The sequence below is a fragment of the Delphinapterus leucas genome, chromosome X (genome assembly GCF_059928025.1).
Source record: "Delphinapterus leucas isolate spDelLeu-1000000601 "Yukka" chromosome X, BTC_Dleu_Yukka2, whole genome shotgun sequence".
Lineage (NCBI taxonomy): Eukaryota > Metazoa > Chordata > Mammalia > Artiodactyla > Monodontidae > Delphinapterus > Delphinapterus leucas.
In genome coordinates, this window is record NC_143150.1 from 38,980,461 (window position 1) to 39,000,343 (window position 19,883).

Genomic DNA, 19,883 nt, shown 5'->3' on the forward strand with positions numbered 1-19,883 from the left:
CAGCTAGTGACTTGACTTTGCATTGAAGGTCTAAAAGACTTATAAAACTTTAATTTGTTATACTCTCTTAGGCCTACTTTTGTTTAACAGTAAGCCATCATTTAACATAGTAATAAGAACAAAACTTATTTTTTATCTTTTGGCTGCGTTGGGTCTTCATTGCTGCGCGCAGGCTTTCTCTAGTTGCGGCGAGCGGGGGCTACTCTCCACTGTGCGGGAGCTTCTCATTGCGGTGGCTTCTCGTTGCGGAGTACGGACTATAGGCGTGCGGGCTGCAGTAGTCGTGGCATGGGGGCTCAGTAATTGTGGCCCGCGGCCTCTAGAGTTCAGGCTCAGTAGTCGTGGCACACAGGCTAAGTTGCTCTGCGGTATGTGGGATCTTCCCGGACCAGGGCTCAAACCCGTGTTCCCCTCATTGGCAGGCGGATTCTTAACCACTGCGCCACCAGGGAAGCCCTGAAGAAAACTTTTGACATCAAGCTTAGATTTTAAGTTCCAGTCTGGTTTCCCCATGCTAAATGTGTTACTCTGGGCAGTTCACCCCTGTGAGCGTCAGTTTCCTCAGCTGTAAAATGCAAATAATAATAATAATAATACATGCGGGACTTCCCTGTCAGTCAAGTGATTAAGACTCCACACTTCCAATGCAGGGGGCGTGGGTTCGATCCCTGGTTGGGGAACTAAGTTCCCACACGCCACGTGGAGTGGCCAAAAAGTAATAATGGTACACACGCATCACAGGCCTGCTATGAGGGCTAAATGGCATATACATGCTAAATGTATAATGCAATGCCTTGAAACAGAGTACATGCTCAGTAAATGGCAGTAGTTATTTTGGTGGCTTCAGTGACTGGGTAGAATGCAGAATTATAGAGCACACATTAAGATATATGGCCTAGAATCTCTCTAGACTGCAGGCCCACAGGGCAAATGTTGATTTAAAAAAAGCATTTATTATGCAAGGAAATGAATGATAGTTTGCCAGGTAGTATACCAATCAAGTTAAATAGTTCCTGCAAACTCTTGCCAGGTTAATCAACTAAAAGCATAAAGATCCCTTCTGGCATTAAATCTCTGGTTGCTTTCCTCACAGCAGTCACAGCATTTCCCTGTTGTCATCAAAAAGCAAAACTTGACTTGGAAGATATTGAGCACAGCCAGGAGTGGCACAGTGTCCAGTTGGGTCTGACCTGCCTGAGGAGATCAAGTAGTCCTGGCAGACCCATGTGGTTGGATAGAGGTCAAAGGCCCAAATATAGCTGAGAGTATAACCCATGGGCTATTTTAGAGTTAGCAGGTTAAGATGAGAATCTGGAATAGAGATTTCAAGCAGGGTTATCAGGTTAGGCTTTAAGTCAATTTCAACATCCAATCCAAACAGGAGCAGTCAGCAAAGGTCCAAAGAGCAGGGTGCCCCAACACAATCCAGGAGCAAATACCAGAGACCCAAACTTGACCCATGAGCATAGTTGCCATTATTTATTTACCATATAAACAGACACTCTGCTAAGGGCTTTACTGTGTATTCATTATCTCATTTAATTCTTACCACTATCTTATAAGGGTAAGTAGCATTATCTTCCCCATTTTAAAAGTTAAGGAAACAAAGGATCATAGTGCTGGAAAGTGGTGAAGCTGGGATTAAATCCCAGATCTGTCCAACATACATGCCCTCAACCACTGCATCATATGAATGCCTCCTCAAACACTATAGTACTGCTGGTAACCAGAGGCCACACACTTGGAGACTTGGGCACAAGGATAAAATGATCCTAGCGATAAAGCTGACTTGCTGCTTAGCCAGAGAATTATTGAACTTGGGGTCATGGTTTTTTTCTACTTTGTGGTAGGAGGAATATGCTGAGAGTCTGAGGTGGGGCTGAGAGTATCAGTATCAGAGACGTTGTCTTAACTGCCTCATATATTCTAATTTTCAGTGGTCACAAATAGAATAATAGCTCCTATCACTCTACCTTTAAATTTCTTATCTGCTTCCCTTGATCTATAAAAAAAATATGACAAGCAGGAGGAGGTGGCTCTTTGTCCCCTAAAGAGCTATGTAGCCTTCTGGTAAATTAAATGACAACAATTCTTCTAAAAGGTGGCCCCATTTTGCAAGGATGGAGTCTGGGTGCTACAGAAATGGGCTCAGAAGGAAAGCGCTGAAGACTGGTAGATGGGTGGCATCTGTTGGAAACCACCTTGCTCCTTTTGGAGGGTGGAGATAATACTGTGAACTACCTCTGAATGCTTTCTTCCCTCTAGTGGTCAGTGGAAGGAGGAAAGAACAGTGGTATAAGCGGCGCCCACTTTTTACTGTAAATGCAATCCTGGAAATAACATCCAAAGATTACTTCCTTAAAGAATAATGTTATAATTGGAGCTATGTTTCAAACCAAGGATACTATATCAAATAAATTTAAAATATGACCAACAATTTGTCGTATTAGCAAAGATACTTACAGTAGGACTATAATAATTCTAAATAATAAAATTAAGGCTTGTGCCTTATAATGGACACAGGTACAGTCTACATAATGATTATAAAAGGGATCGCTGCTGTATCATTCTTTTTTCATCTAATTATAAAATGCCACCTAAAATAAACAATACAATATACATTGACTAAACTTTTTATTCACAATTTTTTCACCTTCTTAGATGTTAACTTTAAAGTGCTTTCCAAAGTAATCTAAGTTCTTTCCACAGAGCCATTTATAAAATGAAGTTCCACAATCACCCAGATACTGTTCAAACAATTTCCAAATGTGTCTTCCAAATTAATGCTGCCAATTTCCCTTCCCAATTAATCCTCTCTGCATTTTGGCAAGGTGTATCAATAGCCTTAAAAATGTTCACAGCCTTTGACACAGTAATTCCACTCTTACAAATGTAATTGAAGGAAATAAAGAAGTACAGAAAGATTTATGAATGAAGATATTTGTCAGAGTCCTATGTATAATGGTAAAAAGTGGAAAAAGCCTAAATGTCGTACAGTAGGGGAATGGTTAAGTAAAGAAATATGGTATATCCCTTGCAGTGGAATAATGTAGTCAATGATATTTCTTTGAAGAATCTTTAATGACTTGGAAAAATGCTTATGATATAATGTTAAGTGGGAATTATGGGCAACAAGTATTTGTACAGTATGATCTCAAGTTTGTAATGATGATAATTATAATATATATCTAACTGTAAAAAAAAATACTGGAAGAACATACACCACAAAATTAGCAGTGGTTATCACCAAGAGGTAGAATTGTGGGGGAAATTTTGGACAGGCAGAGGAAGAAGAGCCCACAAAAAAAGACTGAGAAAGTATTCCTAAATAGGATGCTAATGAGATCTGAAGGAATGAGGAGATAGCTAGGTAGCAGAGCCAGGTGGGTTTTCTTGGGAAGAGGCCTGGATCTATTCTGTGAATGAGAGGGTGGACTCAAGTAGGGTGACCAATCATCCTGGTTTATCCAGGACTAAGGGGTTTCCCAAGATGTGGGAGTTGAAGTGTTAAAACTGGGAAATTTCTGTGCACACTGGGATGCATTAGTCACCCAGACTCAGCAAACTGAGGCCGGTAGATGGGTAGTGTCATGACCAAAGTCACACAGGAAGCAGAGCACTGGGCTGGGAATTCAAAGGGCTTAATTCTACTCCCTGTTTATTTATTTATTTATTTATTTTTGCGGGCCTCCCACCGTTGTGGCCTCCCGTTGTGGAGTACAGGCTCCAGACGCGCAGGCTCAGCGGCCATGGCTCACGGGCCTAGCCGCTCCGCGGCATGTGGGATCCTCCTGGACCAGGGCACAAACCCGCGTCCCCTGCATCGGCAGGCGGACTCCCAACCACTGCACCACCAGGGAAGCCCTACTCCCTATTTTGCTGCCTCTTAGCAAGATACTTAATTTCAGTCTTAGTTATGGCTATAAACACTATAAACACTTACCTTGTTTGCTCACCAGCTTGTTCTGCAGACTATATTCAATTATTCGCAAATACAAGGGATTATCAGTAATAATAAACATGTACTAGGCACACACTACATCGCTTTGGGGCACAATTCTAAGATTAGGGGAGTATTAATAATTCCAAATTTGTAGAATTTTGAAGTCTTAGTGAGATTATATTTCTAAATAAATTAATACAATGCTTGTCTTCTAGTAAACACTCATTAAACATTAGCTCTGGTGATTATATGTGACTGATTATATGTCTCAACTTGAAAAGACAGATATGAGAATCCCCTAAAAGTACTATCCATGAGATAGTACTTCGATTAATACTCCCATTTTACAGATGAGAAAATTGTGGCTCAGAGAGGTTAACCGCCTTGCCTAAGTGTATAGAGTCAGTAAGTGATAGCGCCATTTTTCCCCTGGTCCAGCACTCTTTTTCCACTTTATTAAATTGCCACCCAGTCAAAAGCCTTTTGGCTTTTTTTGAGAACATTGGCAACAGTTTTTTTCTTTTTACTGTAGACAACCTTCTTCTTACGTACATCTTCAGTTTAGTCAAAGCCTACTCTTGGGCCAAATAGAGGACACCAGGGAACAATCTATGGGATATTTGTTAGCAAGCCTCAGAGAACTTCAAGATTCTTTAGTAGGGCTGTAAACCAATTACAAGGTCTGCAAGACACTTCTCATACAGTAAGGCTGAAAGTCAGTAGTGTTGTGGTGAATATTTAGCCACTGGCTCTGGGAGAGGGAGTAGAGGGACCCTGATTTGTAGCATGTGCAGACGTCATGTCGTAAATATTTCCACCAGGGCTGATTTCAAACTACCATTGTGATTGGCTTCTGTGAACCAATGCTAGCCAGTACAAGCCAAGGCAGACCAGTTCCAATGCACCACTAAAAGCAGAATACCAACTTTGAATCAGTTGCTTTCCTGAGCATATATAAACTCAGTGAGAATTCAAGTATGGGCATTATTCAAGGAGCTTGGTTTTAGTGTGTCAAAAAGGGAGGGGGAAGGGAGTATAAGTTAATGGGTTAGGATCCAGCCGGTGAGATAATTTAAGGGAAGGCCCAGGGGAACAGAGGAGCTTCTGGTTACTGCCTGCAAGTCCAGGTCTGGCCATTCATGAAACCTCTCAGTAAAGCCAAAGCTAACACCTGTCATAGGAATGAGAGAAACTTTTTTTTCCCCCTGCTTGTCAAGCTTTTCATTTTCCCACCAACTTTCTATTTTGAACATTTTCAAACCTTCAGAAACGTTACAAGAGTAGAACAATGAGCGCCCATATAGCCTTTACCTAGATTTACCAATTCTTAATATTTTCCCACATCTACTTTATTACTCTATTTTTATGAACTATTTGAGAGGTATTTGCAGATATCTTGACTCTTCACCCCTAAATACTTGAGTAAGAGTCTCCTAAGAGCAAGGGCACTATCCTCTATAGCTACAATATAGTCATCACACTCAGGAAATACAACTCTGATACCACAGACAGGTATAAAGTCTATATTTGCACTTCCCCAATTGTCTCAGTAATGTCCTTACAGCTTTTTTTTTGATGCAATAAAATATTATGAATTGCATTTAATTGTCAGTATCTTTGGTCTCCTTTAATCTAGAACCGCACACCCCACTTTTTTTTCTTTTGTCTTTTATGTCATCAACATTTTTTTAAGAGTCCAGGCCAGATGTTTTGCAGAATGTCTCTCAATTTGATTCCTCTGACTATTTCTCATGAATACATTGAGCTTAAACTTTTTTGTTTTCCATAATGTTATATCCTTCTCAGTGCCTCACAACAGGAAGAACATGTCATTTTTACCGTTATTGATAATGGTAAACTGGATCATTTGGTTAGGGTGGTATCCAACATATTTCTCCATTGCACTGATACTGGTAAAGTTTTGAGTTTACGTGAATATCCTGTTCCAGGAGAAGCTTCTTTATGCCACAAGTATAAATTACCTTATTACTGAAAATATAAATTACATGGTTCACTGCAGAACCATGGGTTGAAAAGGCATTTTCCCTAATTAAAAAAAAAAGATGAGATTTATTAAAACAAAAAAAGCTGGCAGTAAGCCTCTTAGACAAATTCATGAGCTATTCACATGACAAGAGATCTTATCTAAATAAGGGGTTCCTTATCTAAATTGTGACCGGCTGCTGGAAGCGTATGTCCCAGTCTATACATATATATGTATCCCTAGAATATAGCCTAGTGCCTAGGCTACCATAGGTGTTCAGGGAAAGTTTATGGAATAAATGTCTCTCTAATTGTACTGTCTCCATGAATGAGAAATTAATCATACTAAGTAAAAAAAATGTACTTTATTTTGTCAACTGGCACCAGCTGGAATTGATTTGGCTGCTTAAGCACCACTCTTCTCATGGGAAATGACAGAAATTTCAGTTTTCATCCAGGTATTTGACCTTACTCAGGCGCTATTCAAGTCTCTGGTTATTCTAAAAATCTTAGCTTCTCTATATTAAAGTCAGAAACTGCTCTAAATAAATCAAGGATCAGCCCTGTATTTGTTAGGATTAGACTTGGCTGCAAATCACAGAAAACCCAAAATAACAGTGGGTTAAACAATACAGTCATTTATTTCTCTCTGATGTAAAAGTCCCTAGTTCTGGCCAAGATGGAGTAACAGGGACTGGATTTACCCTCCTGCCTGAAACAAGTGAAAAACCAGACAAAATGAAAACAATAGTCTTCAGACATCGGACACCAGGCAAGAAACAACAGGGATCTCTGAGAGACAGGACACAAACAAGGTGAGCCCTATGATTGCCCCAGCTTACTGCCTGGAAAGAGTTTCCAGTCAGTGATACAGGGAGAGGAAGTCCAGGCAGGGCCAGGTGGATGAGGATATGGAACCGGGAGTTGGGAAAACCAGGGCAGCTAGAATTTGCAGGACAAGGTACCGGAGAAGAGAAAGCTGTACAGAAAAAGAACTCTGGAGATTTTCAGAGTCCCCCTTGACTCTTCAACTGAATACTGATCAACACATGTACATGAGACTAGGAAAAGGACCACCCAAGAGGAACAGATATCATCACACAGGACTAGAAATAGTGCCTGTTCCTTCCAGCCAGAGTGGAAAATCTCATAATTCACAGTATCAGAGTTCTCAAAAGGGTCTTGCCTCAGTAGTGGTGCCAAATTAGCCCTAGACTGAAGGCTGCTCTAGACCTGCCTAATGAAGTTTAAAAAAGAACCTTGAAAGGATCAAACTGTTTCCAAGTAACTTAACTGTGTTCCAGAACAAAGCCTAAGACTATCCAACAAGGTAAAATTCACATCTGACATCCAATCAAAAACTTCCAGGCATCCAAAAAAAGGAAAATATAACCCATAATAAGGAGAGAAATAAATTAAAACTGACACAGAAATAACACAGATAATGGGGCTGGTATACAAAGACTTTTAAACAGTTATTATAACTATTTTCCATATGTTCTAGAAGCTAGAGGAAGGCTTAAGCATGTGAAATAAAGATATGGAAGACATTAAAAAGACCAAAATAGAACTTCTAGAGATGAAAAATTCAATGTCTGAGATGATGTAAAAGTCCATATAGGTAGTTGAGGGCTTGTATGGCATCTCCATGATCCCTAGGGACCCAGGCTCCTTCTGTCTTGATGCTCTCCCATTCTCAACATATGGTTTCCAATTTATGATCCAAAATGGCTTCTCTAGCTCCAGCCATCATATCTGCATTCCAACCAGCAGGTTTGGAGACTAAGGGAAAATAGTATGCCCCTCCATTTAAAGACACTTAGAAATCACATGACATCACTTTCCCTTGCATCCAGTTGGTCAGAATATAGTTTCAGGGTCATACTCATCTGAAAGTGAGATCAAGAATTGTAGTCTTTACTCTGGGTGGCTATGTGCCCAGTTAAAATGTCAGAGTTTTACTACTTAGTGAAGAATGGGAGAACCAAAATAGGGGGGGCAACTAGCCACCACTTTTCAAGTTCAGGCTCCTATCAGTGCAGGAGAGGTCCTGATCCAGTTTGAATAATATTATGATTCCTGGCTTAAAAACAATCTGAATAAGACACACCTCAGTGTTTTTCATACTCAAAAATTTAAAATCTAGGGCTTCCCTGGTGGTGCAGTGGTTGAGAGTCCGCCTGCCGATGCAGGGGACGCAGGTTCGTGCCCCGGTCCGGGAAGATCCCACATGCCGCAGAGCAGCTGGGCCCATGAGCCATGGCCGCTGAGCCTGCGCGTCTGGAGCCTGTGCTCTGCAACGGGAGAGGCCACAACAGTGAGAGGCCCGCATACCGCAAAAAAAAAAAAAAAAAAAAAAATTAAAATCTGGCTAATTTGGTTTGAGGTTGTTTGACTTCCAACCTCCATACCTCCATATAATTTTGAGTTTATATCAAACTGCCAGAGTTGCTCCATTTCCCCGATCAGTGACACCAAGCTAAAGGTGGAGTTTAACATTTTGTTTGACTTATGCCTATGTTTATCCTGGCCAAGAAAGTGGGGTCATTCAATGTGTTTATGCCCTAGTCCTGAAACAGCTCACTTTCTTTCTTTCCTAATAAAGTCACTAACACCTGCAGCTGAAACTAACTTTCACAGGGACATCCATATTGCATGCCCTGGAACATCAGGGCCTTCTTCCTGATGGAGGAAATTTTAGCACATGATAGATAGAATCTGTTATTTGCAAGAGATGGTAGGTGGACATGCAATTGATCTGTTTTTGTCAGGCAAGAAACTATTGCTGAAAAATGGCAGTTCTTTCAAGGTGCTGTACAAACCAAGTATATGACTGGCTCACTAAGTCTTCCCATAGAGCATTTTGCACTAGCTCTGTGTGCTGTCTTGAGCAACTCAGACCAAAAAATCTACAAGAAGTCAGGCCTGGGTGCTCTCCAGTTAGTAATGTTTTAATAACCTTCTGCACAGACATTGCAGTAGAATATTTCCACTTTCTCCCCAAAAAGCTCTCTTCTCCTGTAATCACACTGCTTCTCTATTATTAGCATCACCACCATCATTATTCTTTACACCAAATAATAGTGATTTTTGAAGTATAACATACATAGGAGTTTCATATAGCAAACTAACAACCTAAAGAAATGCTTTGGTGGAAGGAGTTGAGATAGAACCTACAGTGCTGATTTGGACTCCAGACTGTGACCTCAGGGGAAGACTCTTTCCTTGTTATGGAACCAAATTTGGGTCCACTCTCCTGCGTGCAGTAAAGCCAATCTACTGACACCACGTTGTGGCGACAGAAAGTACAGCGTTTATTGCAGGGTGCCAAGCAAGAAGAATGGGCAGCTCATGCTCAAAAGACCCGAATCCCCTGATGCCTTTCAGGGAGGGGTTTTTAAAGGCAGTGTGAGGGAGGGAGCTGCAGGGTGCATGATCAGCTCATGCATAATTCTCAGATTGGTTGGCATCAAGGTTAAGTTTTGAGCATCACCAACCTTCTGGTTTCAACCAGTCTGGAGTATACATGCTTGTGGTCAGCAGTTTTCATCTGGTGGGGGTCTGCTTCCTGTATAAACAATGTAGGAATGTGTGTCAGGCCTGTATCTCCATCTTTCAGGGAACTAGGAGTTCAGTGATTCTGCGATGTGGTGGATTTATAGTCTAAATTGTTACCAGTTTCCTGGCCCAACAAGTATTCTTTGTTTATACATCTTCACATTTCCTAATCATTAACTCTTGAGCCAGCCTTTCGAGACTCAGGGGGGGCCTGGGAGACTAAAGCAAAACCCTTTTACTTCAAAGGACAGGGACACAGGGGCTTGTATGTGGTTTCAATTCCTCCTTTTGTTTGATACTCCTCAATCTTGAGGGGAACAAGTTCAGAACAAGAAAGAGAATACAGTTTTGGACAGAGAGGTTAATCATAAACTCAGCAGAGGAACTCGGCTTTAGGGAAACTCGGTTTCAATCCCTACTCCTATTTCAACCTTCCCCAAATCTTTGAGAGAACGGGACAACCACCACTCTGGCTACTCTTGGGCTCTCCCACTGTGAACGTGTCCACAGAAGTCATGATGGAGTAGATTCAGTAAACACACTCGTTGACCTGCTGTGCCCTATCTAATGTGGTTTCCCATTGGACATCCAGTAGACCCAGAACATACCATCTAGGCCAAATGGAAAGAGATGCTTTTTGACTTAACAAAATGCTGTTTGTCAGGTGCAATTTTGTTTTCAGTAAGACCTTGAAGTTTGGATAAAATGAAGGTAGGGATGGAGAGTTAATGTAAAGGGAAGATAACTCATGAGACTGGGTGTCTATTTTCACCCAATAAGAAATGGACATTAACAACTTAAGTTGTTTTCCAGGTGAAGGTGAGAAGGAAACCCCTGTTAGGCATGGAGGTGTATTTGAAGCTTGATGCTATATGAGCTCAAAAACTGGAACTTTGTTCCATTTATTCTAACAAACCCCTCACTGACCATGCTATCAAAAGATTGGGGTGAATGCTTGAACTGTCAATGACTATTAACACTAAAAATTGCAAACGTTTGCCATCTGAGCGCCTGTCTTTCTGACCCCTCTTTTTTTATTGATTTGGAAAACATAACATTCTTTGAACTGGTTGGCTCCAGATCTGTGAAGTGGTTTGGATCCAACCAGTGAATTGCCACAAACGAGGCAAATCAAAGAGGATTTTTTGCTGCCTTTGAGAAAAAAACGTGTTGAGAGTTTCACCCAATAATATGCAAAAGGACAATTCAGCTTTAGGTCTTTGTGTCTTTCTTTTCAGTGGATTAAACCTAAAGCACAAGAGCTATCTGTCCTCCACCAGTCAGGCAGGGCAATAAAGTAGTATTAACAAATCAATAAATATAACACTAAACCTATTGAACGTGTTACAATTCTCTCTGCCTCCGTATTTTGGGCTTCTCCATCTTGCTCACATTTCTCAAGTGTGGCCCTTCTTCAGATGTCGTCTTACATAACCAGAACATATTTTCAAACAGCAAATTAGCATCCAACAATCTTCCTCCCCCAGCACCCTCTATTAAAGAGGCTCTACCTTCCTCCCAAGACCTCTTTTTTCTTGGGAACTCATGTCTAATACATTCTTGTCACTTTTTATGCCCTTGTCATGGTAGATTTTAAAGGCTTTTTAAAGTGTTCCTGTTATAAAGCACTGTGTCCTGCCCTTACCTGTAATCAAGGATGTCAGATCCCACAATTGTCAGTTTTAGCTACTGAAGAGAATAAGAATGAGAGACTTTGAGGCTCACTTCCCCCTCAAAACTTCAGAGAGCCACTCTATGGACAAAAGATGTTGTTCACCTTAAGGTACAGACGCCCCAGAGCAAACATTCTCTTTGAACCAACAGGTACATAGCAAGTGTTTACTGAACACCTATTCTGTGTACAGCATTGAGCTATGTACCAGAGTAGAAATAAGATGGGCATAGCCTGGTCCCCATCTTGGATGATGTTCTATTTTCAGCTTGGGGAAGGGAAATATATAATAAAACCTATGAATAGAGTGTCCAGCTTATGAACCATCAAATGTTAGGGCTGGAGAGAACCTTTAGTTATCACCTAGTACAACCATGTTTTCAAACTGTGGATCCTCAAGCCTTAAGATTCAGCAAAGTGCCTCAAATGCTGCCTCTCTGCCCTTCTTGCCTCTGTCCCTTTCAACCAGTGACACTGCTTTGAACTTCTATAAGATGTTGTTTGTGTAACTAAAGCTCCATAGATTTTGAAAATTTACAAGCCATAAGTCTAGTCCAACCCTCTCGTGTTACAGGTGAGGAAACAGAGCCCCAGAAAGTGAAGGGAATTTGCTTGTGGCTCCATGGCCAGTTAGAAGCTGCAACCCTCAGTTTTCTGATTCCTGTGATCTACTTCCCCATGTCACCTAGCAGCCTAGCAGCAGACATTTCTAAAATATCAGCGTGGCCTGCCATCTTAAGAAGAGTCACTTGTCTCAGGAGCAGGAGGAAGTTGCTTTGGGGTATCTTGAGCCAAGTGCTTAGCCTGAGTTATTCCACAGTATCAGAGAAAGGAGAGATCAGTGAGAGGTATTGTTCAGCCTCCCATTTTGCTTCCCCCAAGTGGGTCCTAATCCTTCTCAAAGCAATAAGACTCCCTAGCTGGTAGAATTGTGAGGATTAATTGAGATCATGCATCCAAAGAGTCTGGCATATAATAGGTGCTAAATAAATGGTAAATCTTAATCATATAGCTATTTCTTTGGAATATAAAGTGGTATCTTTCAGTGATGTGGCTCCCAATTATTATATAAGCAAAGAAAATGAGGATTCGTGAATCAGAATCCAAGCCCAGGGTGAGCTAAACTGGTTTACCAGATGGATGCCAATTTCATATGTTATTTGGTGGAGTCAAGGCACATCCTTCATTTCCCAGGGAGCCTGGCAGGGTTTGGCAATCCTAGTGTATCCAACTGTGCCAGGACAGAGAGCTAAATAGAGGGTGTGGTACTAGGTTTCTTTAAAGCACAGGTCTGGAAATACTATGCTTTGCTTCTCATAATTGAGCTGGCATACATGGAGAAGAAAATTGTCAAAAAGGATGTTTGTTTTTCTTGGATGAATTCAATTCTCAAAAAACAAATGAAATTTCCTCACTTGCAGTTAACACACTCATACGTCACTGCATAGGGACCTAAATAGGAAGAACCCTCTGTTTTGGAGACATGGCCTGGGAAGTGTCATTGATGGCATTGCCTGGTTTCATGGAGCATTTGCTTTCTGTTTAGTTTCTGTGACTTTGGCTGGGGAATTTTCCAAGGCAAAGGTTACATTTTGGACTTGAAGATCAAAGCTCTACTCATTTGAACCACCATTCTACTATCAGTCCCACATAGTTGATTTCTTTCTGAAGACATATGTGGTTTCCTTTGGGTTGCTGACTTAGATATTTCAATTCCAGTGTTCCCAGTCTGCTATTTCTCCTTGGATTATGGATAAAAGCCCTCCTTCTCCTACTTGCTTTATCTCTTCTGAGCTGTGGTCCTGATTTATTAAAGGTTAAGCAATTTACCCCAGATTTCTTGGCTAGAAAGTAGCAAGAGCCAGGAGTGGAACCTAGGCAATACGACCTTAGAGTTTAGGAGCTTAACCCCTATGCTCTATTGCTCAGGGATTCAAAAATCAAGAGGAAGCACCTCAAGGCTGGTGGAGTCAAGGGTGAGTTTGCAGAGAAAATAACCATGGGCCTTGAGGGATAGATTTTGACAGAACAAAGCATTGAAATAATATGAGTGTGCCATACAGGTAGCAAAGCACAGGGTAAAATGTGGACCAGGGTAGATCATTTGGCTAGAATATGGGGTCATTTGAAGGCTGTATTGGAAGATGATTCCTTAAACAGAGTTGGGATTATATTATGGGGAGCCTGTTTTGACAGGATGAATTTATGCTTAGCTCAGTAAGCAACTGAAGGTTCTTTCCTTCTTCCCCTTTTCCTTCCTTCTTTCCCTTTTCCTTCCTTCTTTCCTTGCCTCCCAAGTAATATATGTGCTAACAATTAATATCTAAAAAAAAAAAAGAATTCCACCTGAAAGCCCCTCAACAGAGATTATTCATGTTAACATCTCTCTCTCCCTCTCTTTCTCTCTCTCTCTCTCTCCATGTATATAGATATATATTTCCAGACTTTTATCCCATGCAAATATATACATATAAATAATTCCATATTATTGGATATTCCATATTTGTAGAAGGAAAAATTCTAAGATGCCTGCTCCCTGGCTATATGCCCTATATAATCCCCTCCTCTTGAGGTGGGCACACTGTGAATATGATGTGCTATGGCTCCCTTGATGAGTCATGTTATACGCCAAAGGTGGTGAGCTAGTCACGCCTGTAATTACATTACATTATAGAAGAATTTCCAGCTGGCTTTGAAGACTAATCTTCACGTTGTGAGAGAGCCATGTGGCTAGGACCTGAGAGCAGCCTCTAGGGGCTGAGACTGACCCCCAGAAGTCAGCCAGCAACTGACTGGGGAAATCGGGGACCTTAGTCTTAAAACCACAAGGCACTGAATTCTGACAATAAGTAGTGAGCTTGGGTCAGAGCCCTGGCTGATGCTGTAATTTCAACCTACTAAGTATTGACTACATCTTCTTCTTTTATGTAGCCAGTTCTTAAAGATAGCAAATGACTGGCCCAGAGGGGTACCTTTCATATGCAAACCAACCAATCCAGACCCAGTATCTGAACCACCCCCTCTATTTGGCTCTTACACTCCAGAAGGCAATATTCCTCTGCCCTAATCATCCCAGGGCCAGGTACCAGACAACTAGTGACAGCTTCTGTAGCCCAGAGCCCACTGAAATTATTCAAACTAACCAGTCTTGAGCCTGATTACACTGCCTTGCCTTGCCTTTCCCATAGAAACTACAATAAAGGCCCTTGCCCATGCTTTTCCCTCACTCCTTCTGCCTCCTGGCCAACCCTGGTACTTCCCATGTGGCTCTGTGTGATGTGCTGTGCCCCTCTTCTTGGAACCTGTAGTAACAAATTATCTTTTCAACGGCAGTCATCCCCTGATCTGTTGGCCTCACCATACTTGACTGATAATAAAACCGTTATTTTAAAACAGTGAGAGACCCTTAGCAGCAGTCAAACTATGCTCAGACTCCTGGCTCATGGAGACTGTGACTTAATAAATTTGTGTTGTTTTAAACTGCTAAGTTTGTGGAAATCTGTTATGCAATGATGGAAAACTAACATACACATAAAATTGATATTTAAACATACTATATTCTTCTCTAACCTATGTTTTTTCATTTAATGTAGCATATCTATGTTTATGTATATAGAGATAAATAGAAATAGATATATAGATATGGATACACCATTAAAAGATCTTGAGTAAGGGAATGAACCACTTAGAGCTGAGAATTTAAACAGCAGTAAAATGTGGTACAGTTAAGAAAACCCAGAAGTGGAGGAAACCTGGCAGGAGATTATACTGGTTATCTGGATTGGTGGTTCTCAACCTCGGAATCTCCTAGAACAATTTTTAAAGTACTGATACCTGGGACTCACTACCCCCAGAGATTTTGATTTAATGGTCTAGGGTACAACCTGGGTATTCAGTGTTTTAAAACCTCCCCACGTGATTCTAATACACAGCCAAGGTTGAGAACCACTGGCAGGTAGAGGGTAAAGTGTGCAATCTTGAAATAAAGTGGTCCTGTGGAAATAGAAAAGGAGGGATGGGGTGAGTAAGGCATTGCTGAGGAAACGACCAATAACCCAGTAGTAAGAAGACTGAGAATCCTCCGGCTCATCTTGCTTTTATTGTCGTTTAGTTTGTTTCCAGTTAGATTTCCACTCATCTCATTAGTATTATTATTAGAATTTTCATAAGAAGATAGAAACGTGAGGCTGCTTATGCATACATGGAGTGGCAGGAATGTTGAGGAGGCCTCAAGGAGCATTCCAGCCAAAGGAAATGTCATGAGTAGTTTCAAAGGAGGGAATTAGTTTTCCAGGTATGAGCCTGAAGTTAGTGGTTGACACAATGAGTGAAGTTAGAGTGACAGAGCTGTCACACAGAGGCTTCAGTGCTATAAGAAAATGGGTCGTTCTCATTCCTTGAAAAGAAAGGGAATGAATAGATTTTTCAAAACGGTAGCTGAGAAAGACGACCTGAGTGCAACATGAAGGAAAGTAGAGAAAACCTAAAAGCCAGGAATCTCACCGGCTGTTACAGTAAGCAAAGCATGGGGAATGGAGCCTATTATAGGGCAGAGCAGTGGGAGGGGAGAGGAGCAGGACAAATCCAGAGATGCATCCAAAGAAAAGGCAAATTTGAAGGACCTATTGGATGTGGGTTGCCAAGCTTTGGGTATGATGGTAAGATGGTAATAAGGGATCTGATCAAAATGTATCTATTTTGGCATTGTGGTTAAAGGGTAAACTGATTAATTAGATTTCAGATGTTCTTGGGTATCCCTGAAGGCAGCTGATACTAAGGGAATTCATCCACCATAGGCTTTCCCTTGCTCAGAGTGAATGGGTGACTGATCGATTTCACAAGGGAAACGTAGTAGAAATAAAGTGGTTTAAAGTCGTTCGCTTTTTCGCATTCTCTATAAAGGAGAGAACTCCCTTTGGACAGCTGCATACAGTGAGAAACAGCAATCCCAGCTGCCAATAAAGAGAGCACACAATTTTTTTCCCTTTATAGACCCCCAAGGTGGAATTTTCTGAGGCTGTATCTGGTTGTGATTCATATTTTTGGCTGTGGTTCAAGCCTTGGCGTGCGACCTGTAAGCTGGTCACTTGTAGCTGAAGCAGCAGATGGTCGTTCCTCCTTCCCTTAAATGGCTGAGTCTGGCCTGATTCCTTAGGAGTGTAAATAATTTACTCTCTAGTCCACTGAGTCCAGTTAATATTACTTCTCAAAATACTCCTGCCTGTGCTCTTATATTTACTTATACTTTTCTTGCCAAGGTCTTCTAAATATCCCTTCTAATATTTATTTTCTGGGTAGAAATACTGGCCTGACCCAAACTCTGTGAAGTAAATTGTGAAGGATGGGAGCATCTTTAGTCAGCGCAGTGGGATTTTTAAGTACAACTGTCCCCCTCCCTTAGAGAAGTTTTGTACCAGAAACAACCGTGTGAGATCCTGCTTTCCATCAAGGGTTTATTGGTTAATGAGGCCTGTGGCTGGTGTGGTGTTCCTGTGTTTAGCTTTTGGAACTCTCAGAGACAGTTGCTTGGAATAGAGAGCTGACAGAATTATTGCTCAGCAAGCCTGCCGGCCACAGCCCGCATGACTCCACCAACATCGATGAATTTTATGGCTGATTCAGTGAACACAGCAAGTACTTGAAGAGACACAGTGGAGAGCTGTTGGCATCCTGTTCTGCTGTCGGAAGAAGTCTGCAAGGCTTCTCGTTAAGCCTTCCTTTTTCTATCTCCTTCTACTCTAGGCTTTGTTGTTCTTCCTCAAGTGCCTGAACAGGGACTCATGGGCAACGATGACTTCAGGATGAGGTCACTGGAGTGGAACCTTGAGACTTAGCCCCCCCCCCCCAGTTTACTTGTGGCAAAGGGGACCCTTTCAATTAAAACCTGCAGTAACAGAACATGACCAAATTCCACTTTACCCTAGCATTCTAGCCCTTCAAGCTGCTACACTCTTAAAACAGTCCATTGCATTTGTATAAACCTTGGATGTTTTGTAAAAGTACTCTCATATATTATCATATTTGAGACTCATATCACCTCTACAAGTTATATCAAATAACTGTCACTATGTAACAAACCATTCCGAAACTCAGTGGCTTAAAAGATTTCTTATTTCTCACCAGGCTGTAGGTTTCTTGGGCGTAGGCCAGTCTAAGTTGGGCGTGGTCATGAGTCTGTGGCAAGCCTAGGGGTTACCTGGTCTAGGCTGGGAATGGCTGTGCTTCACGTGCTCCTCATCCTCCTCCTAGAACCATGGGCTAACCTGAGCGTGTTATTTTCATGGTAAGGCAGAGAGAGATGCAGGGGTGAGTAGAACCAGTAATGCCTCTTAAGGCCTGGGCTCATAATTGGCTCACTGTTATTTCCACATCATCCAATTTGCCAAAGCAAGCTCCATGATCAAACCCAGAGTCAATGGATGGGAGATGGCAGGGGCAAAGAATTGGGGTCAATAATGCAATTTTCCACAGGTAGCTAGGGCAGATATGACTGTTCCTATTTTACAGATGAGAAACCCGAGACCCAGAGAACTTAAATGATTTGCTCAAGGTCACATGGAAAATCTGGGCAGGTCTAGAATGCAAACCCAACTCTTATGACTTCTAGTCCTCTCTGCTTTTTGCCACACTAAATTCCACGATCCCATAACATACACAGCTAGGTAAAGGTCCACGGCTCTTTTCTCTTCAGGGATGAACCCTCATGGCCTGGTCCTTTTCTGTTCTCTCTTATGCCCCTAGGGTTTGCCTCCTTCACAGTTGTCACAATCTACTCTTCCATTTGGACCTGTTTGGGGGGGGAGGATGGAAGTTCCTCCTACTGAAACATGCAGACACAAATTCTCCCGTCCCTGAAACAGACATACCTATCTCTCCATTTTTAATAAAAATAGATCTTAAAAAAAAATCTAAACATCACATATTAGTTGAACTAGAGTGGCCTCAAACCCCAATATACTATGGTTCTTTGAAGAATGGGAATATTATAATCATCTGAAATCTGTCGACTTGCTTATTGCTGACTCTGAGCTTTACTTAGATGTTAATAGGTCCAGGCTAGTGTTGTCTTAGCCCTTACCTGACTGCCTTTGTAGAGTTTTTAGTTGCCCTCAAATCATGCCTCTGCCCCATCCTGCCCAGTCTGGTCTGGGTAGAATTTTAGTCCAAGCTGCTCAAACCTAGCCTGAAGAGATTTGAGCTGGTATCTTTGATATAGCCTGCAAGATTTTTTCAGGTGTGAGTCTCCATGGCAACCTGTGTCTCTGGCTTTTGGTAGACTTGCACTGCTAAGTCTGGCTTTTGGAATCCTAAAGGTAGAAGATACCATCTGCCCTTAAATCCTCCTCCTCAGGGTTTCTGGCCAGCATGCACTGACAGTGTGTTTGCCTTATATGAACCTTCTAGACAGAGGTCTCCATGACCCCAGTCTCTGAAAGCTCCTCCCTTTTCCTTAGCACGGTTCTCTCCTTATCTTTTTTTTCCTGTAGTCTAACTTCCAGCAGCTGGTTGCTGTGGCTGTCTGGCTATATCATTCAGTGAGGCTCCGTCTAATCTCTTTTGAGTCTAAGGGCTAATGTGCCTTAGCCATAGCAAGGAGGCTGAGTTCTGATCTCTTTCTCCATACTTCCATGGAATACTGGAAGACAGATTACTTGCAGTGATTTCTGGAGGCAGAAGGTAAGTGAGTAGCCTCTATAGTGGTAGAACTAAGAGGGAATGCTGGTTGTCCTTGAGCCTTTGGAGAATATAGCTAAATCCAGAGGAAAAGTGAATAAGGACCAGCTTGGTAAAAAAAAAAAAAAAATAGGTGCAGCTGCTGGAAGAAACAAATTTCTGCTACTGATAAAGAACCTCAGTAAATTCAAACAGTGTCCAGTTGTGGTCCCTGATTATCTTGCTGGCTCATTGCTAGGGAGATAAGAAAGCAAAGAAGTCTGGTTAGGAGCACTGCCATAGATATTTTGTCTCTCACTTTGGTATGGTCCACCATTAGGATATGAAGAGGAAGCAAGGAGACAGCTGACAGGGTGGCACAACATGCTATGATTCCTGACTTGTGTGTCTAATAGCTGACAACATGGTACAGTAGTAGTCAGTGTGGGCTCTAGAGCTAGACTGCTTGGGCTTGAATGTCTTTTGATGTGTGACATTTCGCAAGTTTCTTAACTCTGAGTTTTAGTTATCACATCTATAAAAATGGGCATGATGCATCCTACCTCATATGGTTGTCATGAGTATTAAATAAAATATAAAGTTCTTAGCACAAATCTGGGCACATAAGAAGCACTAAATAAATATTAACCATTGTTAACGTTAGCTGATGCACATTTTGGGTGGGGGGACTTTCAAGAAGGAAATCAGTACCAGAGTACATTGCGACTACGTGGTATCTATTGGGCATTCCTTTTTTAGTAAACTCTTAAATATAGTAAAAGCTCCCATCACTGACATCTACTTAACTGATGTGGTGGATTGAGTTGATGCTTTCCCTTCCTACTGAAATATATACTGACTAATGCTCAGGGCACAAAGAAAGGTCACGGGCAGTAAGTTACCCTTCAGTTGACCCTTATACTTCTGCTCCCATGTGTCAAGTTGATGCTTATCAAGAGTTAGTTGTTTTCATTATCAGCTGGCACCGTTTATGGAGCATACTGCCCTATAGCCACTGAATTAAATGTCATTTCTCTCATATAAGGTCACAAATATATTTAGCTTGATCTGAAA

At 41.6% G+C, this 19,883-nt stretch overlaps 1 protein-coding gene across 1 annotated transcript in view; it reads left to right on the forward strand.

Annotated features, from left to right (window-relative positions):
* Positions 1–19,883, forward strand: part of COL4A6 (collagen type IV alpha 6 chain) — a 282,814-nt gene that overhangs the window by 141,398 nt on the left and 121,533 nt on the right. The gene's annotated exons all lie outside the window — the stretch shown is intronic.